At 48.3% G+C, this 13,513-nt stretch overlaps 1 non-coding gene across 1 annotated transcript; it reads right to left on the reverse strand.

Moving 5' to 3' along the window:
* Nucleotides 1–10,297: 10,297 nt before the first annotated feature.
* Nucleotides 10,298–10,404, reverse strand: LOC127783411 (small nucleolar RNA R71). Its single transcript, XR_008019315.1, has one exon. It is a non-coding gene; the product is annotated as a small nucleolar RNA R71 (small nucleolar RNA).
* Between the last annotated feature and the right edge of the window lie 3,109 nt (nt 10,405–13,513).

The following is a 13,513-nucleotide window of genomic DNA, read 5'->3' on the forward strand; positions in this document are numbered from 1 at the left end:
GCCTCCAGTAGGAGCAACCGAGGAGACAATGGGACCTGCATGAAGACCTGCCAAACAAATCAGGCCAATTGGACACGAGCTGTAACAAAGAATCTATAAGGGACCCCAATCTATAATCCCTCATCGAAGAAACCCCTAAATTGGCACATACTGCACTGGCCAGATCTGTTAATAGGTCAAGCACGCAGGCACGCAGGTTCCAGCTTGTATCATAAAGAGGAGCAGGGCACTGAACGATGAGGGAGACACTGGGGGTGCGGCGGCGGCGCCGGTTGTTGGTGCGACGAGAAGATGGCGGCGGCGCTGGCCGGTGGTTCCGCGAGAAGCGGCGGCGGCGGCCAGCTCGGCGAGGAGGTGGCATGAGCCACTTGCTCCACCTGAAGGCAGTGATAGCGGCGGCGCTGGCCTCTAGCTCCACGAGAAGAGAGCGACGCCGGCTGGCTCCACAAGAGGAGGCGAGGAGGATGGTGGCGAGGATTTTGGGGGAGGATCCATCGATCTGTTCAATGGGATGTGGAACCAGCGAAGCGACCCGGACGAATGAGGAGGGAGGCTTCGCCTGCTGTTGATGGTCATTATCGATCAGTTTCGACCGTCAATATTACCAAAATAGAGGAGAACTAGTGATACTTGCAATGCATAAATATATTAGAATAATAATATTGTACTAGTATTAGGTCTACTAACCTTTTGCAGAGAATAACAATAAAGTGGAGGAGAATCGACATCAACTCAGACGATAAATCAATCGGACGATGTCGAGAACCAGACTTATGTATGAATGGGCCAATAACTCATAATTGACACGACAAACTGGGCAAAAAATTCACAAGTCTGTGGAGAAGAATAACAGAGGAGGCCGCCAGCCAAACCATGGGCTGGTTGGGCCGGCCCCAGGTTCGGCCGAACCAGGGGGTTCAGCCGAACCTCCCTCGCCTCCATTGGATCCAGGTATTGGCTGGACGGTTGAGATGAAGCCCCAATGACAGTTGGAGGGTATTACCGACCATTCCAACCGTCACAACCGTCATAGTTCAGCTATAAAAGGAGTTCCTCTTCTCACTTCACACACACACCTCAAGCAATAGCTCTTTCATTTCTCTCAAGTTTAGTTTAGTAGTATCTAGCTGGTGGAATAGGAATAGAGTAGAAATTAGGAGTCTGGAAGCCTTCGGAAGAGTTCGGGTATGGCTCTAGTAGCTTTTCTCTTCTCTTTTGTAAGACTTGTACTTTTATTAGAATACTCTTCTAAATACATTTATGATATTGAAATACTTTCCGAGTATATGAGTACCTACTTTACATTATGTTCATGTTATACTGAATATACGGCTAGCTTATCCGGGAGATGCTTTAGTGCGGGTATAGTGTTTGCTTATACAATTACTCTATGTCATGACGATGATATTAGAGTAGTATCTGGTAGTTTAGACGTGGTGTCTAGATTACGGGATATCATTATTTGGGGTTATATATTGCGGATGAGAGGTGGGCCGCTGATGGTGATAGCTCAGCACGGATATTCCTCCGCGCCGGTATATAATCCTAAGTTAATTCCCTGGGGAGGGTATTCCTCCGTATTTAGCTCCGGTTGTATGGTCATGACGGGCTGTTGTAAGGAACTCGGCAGTCAGGGGTGGCTTCTCGAAGTACCAGGAGGGCATCGGATAGAGGGTATTAGCTAGTATATCGGTTAACTAGAATGTATGTATACTATGTATATTAGAAGTATAGGAATAGATTATCTTTCTCTTTTCTATCCACTTAGCTTAGATAATATATTATGAGAATGAGTAGTTAATGCTTGTATGTCACTCTACCCTTGGATTATCTTAACCCCTGCTTAGAATATGATTATCACAAGTAATATATAAATTATTAGTTAAGTTCTCTCTAAATGATCTTCCCACGGGATAAAATAAATACGATACCCTTGGAATACTCTCGGGTGAAATGCTACAATGGTATATCCGTGCGCCTGCGGATGAACTCTGTAACCATAATATACCAGAAGTATTTCTGTGTCATTGCTGGGAATTATATTTCTAGTAATATCGTTAAGAATACCAACAAGCATTTCTGGCGCTGCTGCCAAGGAAGATTCATAATAGAGACTACTTGAACCAATATTTTATATTTGCCTCTGTATAATTGTGGAGATTATGGATACCCCATACCTACATGGCATGTATAGTCCGACTGGGTATGGGGTGCCATGCATAGATAGAATATCTTCGAGAAGACTCGGGTTAAGTTTTAAACTTGTATGTCAAGGAAATATCCGAGATCTTAGTCGGTTACGATTGTATTTTATCTGTAACTATATATTCCGTTAAGGATATGGACTGTATTTTGTAATACGGACCCCTTCCCCTATATAAGGAGGGGTCCGAGTGCCTCTAGGGGCACGATTTTCTCCCAGATCATATGATCAATAATACACTCGGCGGATCAATCCCCGGACAGGAGTAGGGTATTACTTCTTGATTAAGAAGGCCTAAACCTGTATAAAATTCCTTGTCTCTAAACCCATCCACTTTTCCAACTTGATAGCCACCCCCTTTTAGTATTGCCGAAATCTTGTTTTGACAGTTGGCGCGCCAGGTAGGGGTAGCATCAAGTTCTTCGCCGACTAGAGCGATGGGTTCCGTCTCCGGCATCGACGACTTCGTCTTCCCTCCTGGGCAGGCATTCCGGTTCGGTAGCCTCAACTTCATCACCAACGACTTCGGCAAGATTTCTCTCCTCGACTCAGATTCGAACCAGTCGGGAAGAGGCCAGATCTCCGCTCCGTTCGGTATCCCGAACTCGGCCGAGGTCTACCCCAAGGTCATCTCCGCCGAATTGGCTTCAAACCACTCGGACGAGATCCAATCTACTCCAACACGACCTGATCAAGACGATGGGGCCTATCCGCCAATCCTGATGAAACTCCCCGACGATTTGGCTGCTGTCTTCACTACAAGGGCGTCTTCTCCCCGTAGGCCTAGGCGGGATCCGGCTTCAGCCCTAGTCCGGCCTAGCTCTAGGGAAGTCGGCGACATACTCCAGCCACTCGGCACGGTTTCGACGGACCAACTGGACGGCTACCTCAGCTCCCCCGGCGTCGACTCACGACCAACAGAGATCGTGGAGTATGACGACTTCGGCTATCGCTACGACAACCGCAACCTCGACGACTTCGACGAGGGCTTTGAAGATAACTACACCCCTCTCTACTTCGGCGTCTTCATGGCTGACAACGAGACAGAGGAACAACACAAAGCCCGAGAAGCAGAAGAGCTATGCGTACAACAGAAAGTCGAACGACGCTGACTGGAAGAGGAGCGCCAAGCGCAAGAGCGAGAACGGCTGCAGCGTGAGCAATAGGAACGCGAGCGGGCTGCAAAGGAGGCTAAGAACCGACGACAACGGGCCTTGGACGCCGGGCGACGAGCACGAGAACTTATCGGGCAGCAAGACGTCGAGGGAACTGCGGTCTTTCGCACCCCTCAACAGAACACGGTTGCAGCGATCACCCTCCTCGACACCCTCCTCAAGGAAGACGTACTCAACCAAGCTAATCACGTCGTCAACATCTTGAACCAGACCAAGACCATGATCGCCGCCTCGGTCCCGGTTAACTCCGCAAGCATCCGCACGCCGACTGGCAGCCGAGTTCCCCATCTTCGATCTAAAGATTATCACCAGTCGAGCCTCAGCATCGCCGGCGCGGGATCCAATCGCAGGAGCAGGGGTCACGACGAGCGATCTGTTCACTCGCCTCCCGAACGACACAGAGAGCGTCGAGTTGAACGGCCACGCTCCCCAACTCGCAGGCACCCTGTCGATCTTCGTGATACAATCAACCAGCGCCGTGTGGCACGAGGCTACGCCCCCCACCATTCACTGGATCACTACAACGACGATGTGGATGGAGTCGCTGCCTTTACAAGCGACCTGCGTCGAGTGGATTGGCCAGCCGGCTTCAAGCCAACTGGAATCGAGAAGTATGACAGCACCACTAACCCGGAGTCTTGGCTCACCGTCTACGGTCTCGCAATTCACGCAGCAGGAGGAGACAGCAAAGCCATGGCAAACTACTTGCTTGTGGCTTTAGCGGATTCTGCCCGGTCCTGGCTTCATGGGTTACCCTATGGCACAATCGGATCATGGGCGGAACTTCGCGACCACTTCATCGCCAACTTCCAGGGCACCTTTGAATGCCCTGGTACACAGTTTGATCTCTACAACGTCATTCAGAAGTCTGGAGAATCCCTTCGAGATTACATCCGACGCTTTTCTGAGCAACGCAACAAGATCTCCGACATTACTGATGACATCATCATTGCTGCTTTCACCAAGGGAATTCGTCACGAAGATCTAGTCAGCAAGTTCGGGCGCAAACCCCCCAAGATGGTCAAGCAGATTTTCGAAAAAACCAACGAGTATGCCAAAGCCGAAGAAGCCATTATCGCGTCCAAGCAGTCGGGCACCACTTGGAAAGCCGAAGAAAGATACGGCGACTACAGGAGGGAGTGGAAGTACCAATCACAAGGACCGTAAGCGTAAGCCCGAGGAACTTGTTGCAACTACTACACCTTCCTCCCGACAACGTTCGCGCGTCAACACTTTTGACAAGATCATAAACTCCTAATGTCCGCATCATCCCAACTCCAATCACGCGGCCAAAGATTGCTTCATCTACAAACAATTTGCAGAACAATACGCCAAGAACGCACAAAAGGCCTCTGACGGAGATCAAAGCACGTCAAAGAAGAAGGACGATGACGATGATGTCCCGACAGGTTTTCAAGACCATCGCAAGGAACTCAATCACATCTTTGGCGGACCCCTGCTTATGAATCTAAGAGAAAGCAAAAGCTGACCGAACGGGAGATTAACGCTGTTCAGCCCGACACGCCCCAATATCTTCGGTGGTCGGAAACAACAATCAAGTTTGACCGCTCGGATCATCCTGACCGAGTGGTCCACCCGGGGCGGTACCCCCTGGTACTAGACTCAATGGTTCGCAACGTCAAGCTTCGCAGATCCCTCATCGATGGTGGTAGTGCAGTCAACATCCTTTTCGCTAAAACTCTGGATGACATGCAGATCCCTCGCACGGAATTAAAGCTGAGTAATGCGCCCTTTCACGGAGTCATTCTAGGGCTATCCGCTACACCACTCGGCCAAATCACTCTTCCGGTTACCTTCGGCACCCGGGAGAACTTCCGCACAGAAAACGTTTGCTTCGAAGTTGCTGATTTCGAGACAGCGTGTCATGCCATACTCGGACACCCGGCGTTAGCCAAGTTTATGGCTGTCCCGCACTATACCTACATGATGATGAAGATGCCTGGTCCTCGAGGAGTCATATCCCTGCGGAGCGACATCAAGCAAGCCGTCACATGCGACAAGGAAAGCTGCGAGATGGCCCAGACCCGTGAGATCACGCTCGCCCGAGAAGAAATCCAACTAGCTGCATCCACAGCAAGCGAAGGAGAAGTGCCTGTGACCAAGATGCCAAAGAGCGGAGAAAGCGACGCCAAGACCAAGAAAATTCCTCTAGATCCTTCTGATCCTACTAAGACTGCTGTAATAGGCGCTGAGTTAGATTGTAAATAGGAAAGCGCGCTCATCACCTTTCTTCAAAATAATAAAGATATCTTTGCGTGGAAACCATCTGATATGCCTGGTATTCTTAGAGAGGTGATTGAGCACTCTTTACATGTTAAGGAAGACGCTAAACCAATCAAGCAACGACTCCCGCCGCTTCGCACAGGATAGGAAGGATGCGATCAGGGAGGAACTGACCAAGCTGTTAGCAGCAGGCTTCATTAAGGAAGTCCATCCCGACTGGCCAACCCAGTCCTTGTTCGGAAGAAGACGGGACAATGGCGTACGTGTGTTGATTACACCGATCTCAACAAGTCTTGTCCCAAAGATCCCTTCGGGTTGCCTCGCATTGACCAGGTAGTTGACTCAACCGCCGGTTGCGAGCTACTCAGCTTTTTGGATTGCTATTCAGGATATTATAAGATCCGACTAAAGGAATCCGACTGCTTAAAGACTTCATTCATTACGCCCTTCGGGGCCTACTGCTAGATCACCATGCCTTTCGGATTAAAGAACGCAGGAGCAAGTTATCAACGCATGATCCAGAGATGCTTTTCACCTCAGATCGGCCGCAACATTGAAGCTTATGTGGATGATGTAGTCGTCAAGACCAAGTAGAAGGATGATTTGATCACAGATCTAGAAGAAACCTTTGCGAGCATCTGCGCTTTCAGGATGAAACTAAACCCTGAAAAGTGCATCTTTGGAGTACCGTCAGGGAAGCTGCTTGGATTTATGGTGTCTCATAGAGGCATACAAGCCAACTCGGAGAAAATCAATGCCATCCTCAACATGAAGCCGCCAAGTTCCCAGAAAGATGTTCAAAAACTGACTGGTTGCATGGCGGTGCTCAGCCGGTTTGTTTCGCGACTCGGCGAGCGGGGGATGCCCTTTTTCAAGCTGTTGAAGAAAACAGTGGGGACAATTGTTAAAGGATATATATTCAGGCATCTGTGGCAACCATGCTGCCGCACGAACCATTGTTGGCAAGGCTTACCGGCAAGGTTTTTTCTGGCCCACAGCTGTGTCCAACGCTGACAAGATTGTGCGGACATGTGAAGGTTGTCAATTTTTCGCCAGACAAATTCATCTACCGTTGCAGACCATCCTGTTGTCTTGGCCGTTTGCGGTTTGGGGGCTTGACATGGTCGGCCCGTTCAAAAAGGTAGTCGGTGGTTATACTCACCTCTTTGTGGCTGTTGACAAATTTTCCAAGTGGATTGAAGCTAAACCGGTCATCACAATCACGGCAGGCAAAGCTAGAGATTTTTTCATCAACATTGTGCACCGGTTTGGGGTACCTAATCGAATCATCACTGATAATGGCACTCAATTCACTGGCGGAGTATTTAAAGACTTTTGTGAAGACTTCGGCATTAAAATTTGTTATGCCTCCGTAGCGCACCCTATGAGCAATGGACAAGTCAAACACGCCAATGGCATGGTGCTCCAAGGAATAAAGGCACGAGTTTTCGACTGACTGAATCCCTATGCTGGCAAGTGGGTAGAACAGCTGCCATCTGTACTTTGGTCCTTGCGCACCACTCCCAGTCGGGCCACGGGCTAGTCGTCATTTTTCCTAGTCTATGGAGCGGAAGCAATGTTGCCCAGTGAGGTGGAATTTGAATCTTTACGTTTTCACAACTTCAGCGCGGAGCGCTACGGAGAAGACCGAGTAGATGATCTGAACCGACTGGAAGAATCCCGCGAAGCAGCCTTAATTCAGTCGGCTCGGTACTTGCAAGGGTTGCGCCGTTATCATAATCACAACGTTCGATCACGAGCTTGTTTAGTCGGCGACCTGGTTCTGAGAAAATTTCAAACTACACGGGATCGGCACAAGTTATCTTCCTTGTGGGAAGGACCATTCATAATCTCCGAAGTCACTCGGCCAGGTTCTTACCGACTCAAGCGTGAAGACGGTACTCCTATTGACAACTCTTGGAATATTGAACATCTTCGTCGTTTTTATACTTAGGCATTATTTTTGTATTTCCCTCTTTGACTGCTAACATCAAGTTTCTCCTTGAGTTATCAGTCGGGGGCTACTATAATAATAATGGAGTGTGATTTTTATCAATTCAATTTGCTTACTTGATTTATCATTGCCGTACTTGATTTTTTGGCTTAGTCAATGAGAACTGAAAGTTTTTTAATAACTTTTACTGGTTTTAAGCTCAATAAGGTTTGACAAAAGCTTTTAAGAAATCAGGAGCTAAGTTTGAAATATCAAGCACAACATAAATTCATCAGTATTGTACAAATTGTGCCTCCATCATCATCATCATCAGAATCATTGTTATGATATGACATCAATCAGTATCAGTTTTTTCATCATCGGAGTTATCAGATCCAGTCGGCCGAAGGTCTTTGTCCTGGAATCTCTCAACTACATCAACGGCAATCTTATCGGTGGCTTTCTGCGCATCGTTGATGAGGTCAAGGGTGGCCTCTTCGCTCGTCCCGTCTGCAAAGCCATCAATGGCGTCAATGTCGATATTCGGGTATAAAGACTTGGTCATTGCCAACGCCAGGCTTGCTCCCATACTTCCAGCCTTTTTGATATTCTTAAAGTATGTATCCGGAGTAATTCTCAGCTTGTTGAAGATTTCGGAAGCATCAAATGTACTCGGACCATTGTTATTGAAGAACATGGCTTGGACGAGTGGGGTAGCAGCATTGGCGACTTCATCCCTAGCCCCTTCAAGCCTCTTGATTTTGTTGACCAAGACATCGAATTGAGCCTGAGACTTGATTTTGCGATCTGCATAAATAGATTTATATCAATGAGTGGGTACAAGGAAAGGAATAGTTTCTGGAGTATTAGTCATCAGTACCTTCGACGTCTTTCAGAGCCGAGTCCCTTTGTCTCGCCAATTCGGCCTTGTCATTCTCCAGAACTTGGATCCGTTTTTCCAATTCAGATATCTTAGCAACTTGCACTGTATTGCTTCTTGTTAATTGATATTGCAAGAGTGGCAGCATAAGTAAGTTGGATAGAGATTGTATTTACCTTTTGACGAACCACTCAGCTCAAAGTTGGAATCTTGAAGCTCGGCGATTCGGTCCCGTAGATCATGCTCAGTTTTTCTGGCAAGCTCTTTAGCTTCGTGCAGCTGATTTCTGGTGGCCTCAAGGGTTCCAAGATGGGGAACTAACCTCTCAAGAGTCACAGTCTTCGCTTCGTTCCTGAGATGGATTCTCTGCAATACGAATTCGTTGGTATTTGAGCAAAGAAGTAAACAGGATGGTTGAAGCTATGCATGAGGAGACTTACATTTATGATGCGAGTGGCTTGGCTGCGTGCCTTTTTCAGCAGGCATACTTCCTCGTCTTACTTTTTGCTTGTTTATTACAATTCCCTGAGGTTGCATGTCGTCATCCTACCACTTGACTAAAATGGGTGGGCGAGAATCTTCAGCTGACTGTATTCGAAGGATCTCTTCTTCGTCGCTGATCATTAGGCCTTGGGCATTCATGAATAAAGGTGAAACAATAAAAGAAAGTCTGTCAGATCAAAACAGGTTCGGAGGATGTGTTTACCTGTAATAATTTTCGGTCGAGGACGAGCAGGCTCTTGTACTTTGACAGGAGAGCTGGGCCCTGGATCAGCACTGGCATCCTTTCTAGGAGGGCTATTCGTTTGAGCTTCTACTTCGGGAATATCTCTATTTGGTTCTGTACCCGACTGGTTTCCAGTCGGGGGCTCCTGATTAGCATCGGCTCCAGCTTCGGCCGACTGGTTCCCAGTCGGGGGCTCATTGCTAGCTTCTACATTGTCGGTTGCCGGTTGTTTGTCACTCGAACAATCCTCTGCAGTTGGCCTGGTTTCTTTTGAAGGGCTTGTCTCCATGTCAGTCGGCTCCGAGTCTTTTCCGGAAGGATCTATATCAGATGGCTTCCTACGAATTTGAGTTATGCCATTAGTGTTATTTCAACAGTGGGTGAGCAGCAATACGAGGAAGATGGCCAAATGATTCGTACCTGGAAGATTTCCTGATTTTTGGCATGGGACAACTGGACGTTTTCTTCTTCGGATTGGTTTGCCTTGGTTGTTTTCCAGTCACCTCTTTATTACCAGATTTTCCAGCATCATCGCCCTCATCATCACTCAGAACCAATTTCCTCTTGCAGGAGTCCGACTGGCTGGCTGATTTCGAGGTGTTTGGTTGAGTATCAGACCGAATTTTTGGTCCTCCACTCGCCTGACCAGTCTGCTGGCGAGGTGATCGGCGTTGAGCAATTCCGGAGCGTCTGGCCGCGAGTCGCTGCTCCGTAGAAAACCCTATCGACAGAGAAACCAGTCGTACCAGCGCCACCAACCTTCAAGACTATGGCTAACAAGACTCTCCGCGAGTTCGCTGCTCCCTCTGCTGACAATGTGGCCATTGGGCCGCAGGTTAACATAGGGGACGTAGATTTCTACTTGAAGTCTAGCCTCATCACGATGGCGCAGGCTAGCCCGTTCTGTGGCAAGCCTAATAAGGATGCCTATGCTCATCTACAACAATTCTTGGAGATCTGTAGCATGTACACCATCAAGGACATCAGTCCCGATGCCGTCAGGCTACGATTGTTTCCGTTCTCCCTTCTCGGGAGAGCGAAGCAGTGGTTCTATGCCAACCGTGCTGCTGTCAACACCTGGGATAAATACTCTACGGCATTCCTCTCGAAATTCTTCCCGATGGGCAAAACCAATGCCCTTCGTGGAAGGATTTCCAGTTTCCAGCAGACAAGAGATGAGTCTATTCCAGAAGGATGGGAGCGTCTGCAGGAGTACGTGGCCGCCTGTCCTCATCATGGGATGGACGACTGGCTGATCCTGCAGAACTTTTATAATGAACTCACCCTGATGTCCCGCGATCACCTCGACGCGGCAGCTGGAGGGGCTTTCTTCTCTAAAACGGTTCAAGGATCCATTGATCTAATAGAGAAGATGGTCTCCAATATGGGTTGGAGCGAGAAACGACTCCAGACCCGTCAGCGAGGCATGCACACCGTCAAGGAGATAGAGTTACTTGCTGCCAAGCTGGACCTCCTCATGAAGCGACTGGATGACCACGAGAAACGGCCACAAGGCACCGTCAAGGCCTTGGACTCTCACGTCACATGTGAGGTCTGTGCAACATGGGTCATTCTGGGAATGACTGCCCGGAAACCCGTGAGGAGGCGATGTACATGGACAACAACAACGGGTAGCGTCCACAAAGAGGTCAGGGGTGGAACCAACCACGCCCATATTATCAAGGAGGTAACAACAACGGTAACTTTTCAAACCAGCCCTCCTTGAAGGATCTCGTTTTTGCGCAAGCTAAAACCACTGATGCGTTAAGCAAAAAGCTTGCGGCCAATGACAAGGTCCTAGAAAACATAAATGTCAAGTTAGATGGCTTTGCTTTTGCTTTTCAAAATCAGCTGAGCTTTAACAAAATGATAGAAACCCAGCTAGCTCAGTTGGCATCCTTAGTCCTTGCAAATGAAACTGGGAGGATTCTGGGGCAACCCAACTCCTCCCTTGAAAATGTCAAGGCGATCACGACGAGGGGAGGTAAGTCCACTCGTGATCCGTCGTATCCTAACCCTGCAGGAACTAATGGGATATCAAAAGAAGCGCCATCTAATGACTCGGCTGACAAGGAAGTTCAGCCAGAAAAGACAGTGCCGCAAGAGTGCTGCGACACACGGTTGCTGCCGTTCCCTCAACGGAGTAGGAAACCGTCAGTGGACGAGCAATTCGCTCGTTTTGTTGAAGTAATCCAGAAGATCCACATCAACGTGCCGTTGTTGGACGCCATGCAAGTGCCAACATACGCTAGTTATCTCAAGGACATACTCAACAACAAGAGATCGCTCCCAACAACGGAGGTGATCAAGCTGACGGAACAATGCAGCAACCTGTGATACTCCACGAGCTCCTGGAGAAGAAGAAAGATCCGGGGTGTCCTACGATCACCTGCTTGATCGGGGCACAACAGTTCGACCAGGCCTTGTGCGACCTTGGAGCTAGTGTCAGCATCATGCCAAAAGACGTCTTCGACAAGCTCAACTTCACGGTGTTGGCACCAACACCAATGCGCCTTCAACTGGCTGATTCGTCTGTCCGTTACCCGGCAGGGATAGCGGATGATGTGCCAGTCAAGATACGGGATTTCTTCATCCCGGTTGACTTTGTGGTGCTGGACATGGACACGGGAAAAGAGACGCCGCTCATCCTGGGACGCCCGTTCCTTAGCACCGTGGGAGCCAACATTGACGTCAGAACGGGGAGTATCCGTTTCCACATCAACGGCAAGGAAGAGAAGTTTGAGTTTCAACCGAGGACGGAACAATGCTCCATGGTCAGAATAAAGTACGGGCTGAACCCATAGAATATTCAAGAGGTCGAAGTGGAGCCACCCAAGACGGACAGCCTGGTGAAATTCATGCAAAATTTCCTGGAGAAGGAAACAACGATGCCCAGGAACCGTTATTGGAAGACGCCGGTAAAACCACCCATACCGGCCAAGAAACTAGAGCAGCCGGCTAAGAAGAAGCCGCCGTCCGCACCAAAACCAAAGAAGGTGTGGAGGGAGAAGCCAAAGATGCCCGCTCCATCACCTCTGGAGACGGGTAGAAAATCCGCAAACTAAACTGGATGGAGGTACAGTCTTGCACGTCGGACTTTAAATGACGCGACCTTCGCCAACAGGAAAATTGGTATGTATCTGCATATTTGCTTTCAACAATTTGAATTTTTGCATCATCACATGTTTGAATTTCAAAGTTGCATTTAGGATTTTTGAATTTTGAGGAAATTCTTCAAACGAATTTTTCAGAGCAAACCAAAATAAAGTTTTCAACGAAAATTTGTTGTGCCACGGCCACATTGACCGTTGGAACCCAACGGCCGAAAGTAGGGCCGGTTGGGCCCACCGTGGGTTTGGCCGAACCGGCCAGGCAACGGTTCCCTTCCACTTTTGGCAGGGTAACGGCTAGTGGGTCCCACATGTCATTTCTGACCGTTGTGGGTACCCTATAAAAGCCAGCCGGCCGAGAGAGGGAATTCCACCCCATTTCAAGACATTTTCATTCTCTCTCCAAAGTTTGCTCTGAAGTTCATTCAAATTCAAACACTTAGTTGCATATATACAAGTAGCTTTGATGAAACTAACCGGCGGGTGAAATTCTTGTCATTCCTAACCCCCGCCGAGTTAGTCCGTTCTTGCTCGATTGTGCAGAATGAGGAGGCGACTGTCTCGTCTGTTCAAGGGGTCCGGCTCTTCATCAAGTCATCATGACGAGTCTAGTATTCGTTCATCAGCAGATGCCTTAATGGAAGACGCCGAAGCTCCGCAACGACTCCTTAACGACACCGACCTCGACATTGTCAGTGATCGGGAGAGACAAGCCTACTACATGCTGAGCGACCGGGAGTATGCTCATACGCGAGAATACTCTCAGGAGCTGCTGAAAAAGATAGGTATGGATATTGAATTTTGTTCTATTTGGAAAGCTGTTGGTTGGCAGAGATTTGCTGTGGTAGATGAGCCTGGTTCTCGTTTGCTTACCTTGCAATTTCTGTGCACTTTGAAAGAAATAGAAGATGGTATTTCCTTTCGCTTTTTCCGTGAGGAGTTTACACTAACATGGAAAGGCTTAAGTACACTTCTTGGTTTTCATGATTCCTGTAAAATCAATCTCCAGAAAGGAATTTCTGGGTTCGAGAAAAATAGGTTTTGGGAAGACATTTCTGGTGCTCCAATTTGCAAGAAACCTAGAACAAATGATATCCATAATCCTATACTTAGGCTCATGCACAAATGGATTGCTATGACTTTGTTTCCTAGAGGTGATCTGAGACCCATTAGGGGAGATGAATTGATTATCATGTTTGCCATGGTTAGAAAGATCAAAATTGCTCCTGTGAAATGTATGA

Source organism: Oryza glaberrima, chromosome 8 (assembly GCF_000147395.1).
Source record: "Oryza glaberrima chromosome 8, OglaRS2, whole genome shotgun sequence".
NCBI lineage: Eukaryota > Viridiplantae > Streptophyta > Magnoliopsida > Poales > Poaceae > Oryza > Oryza glaberrima.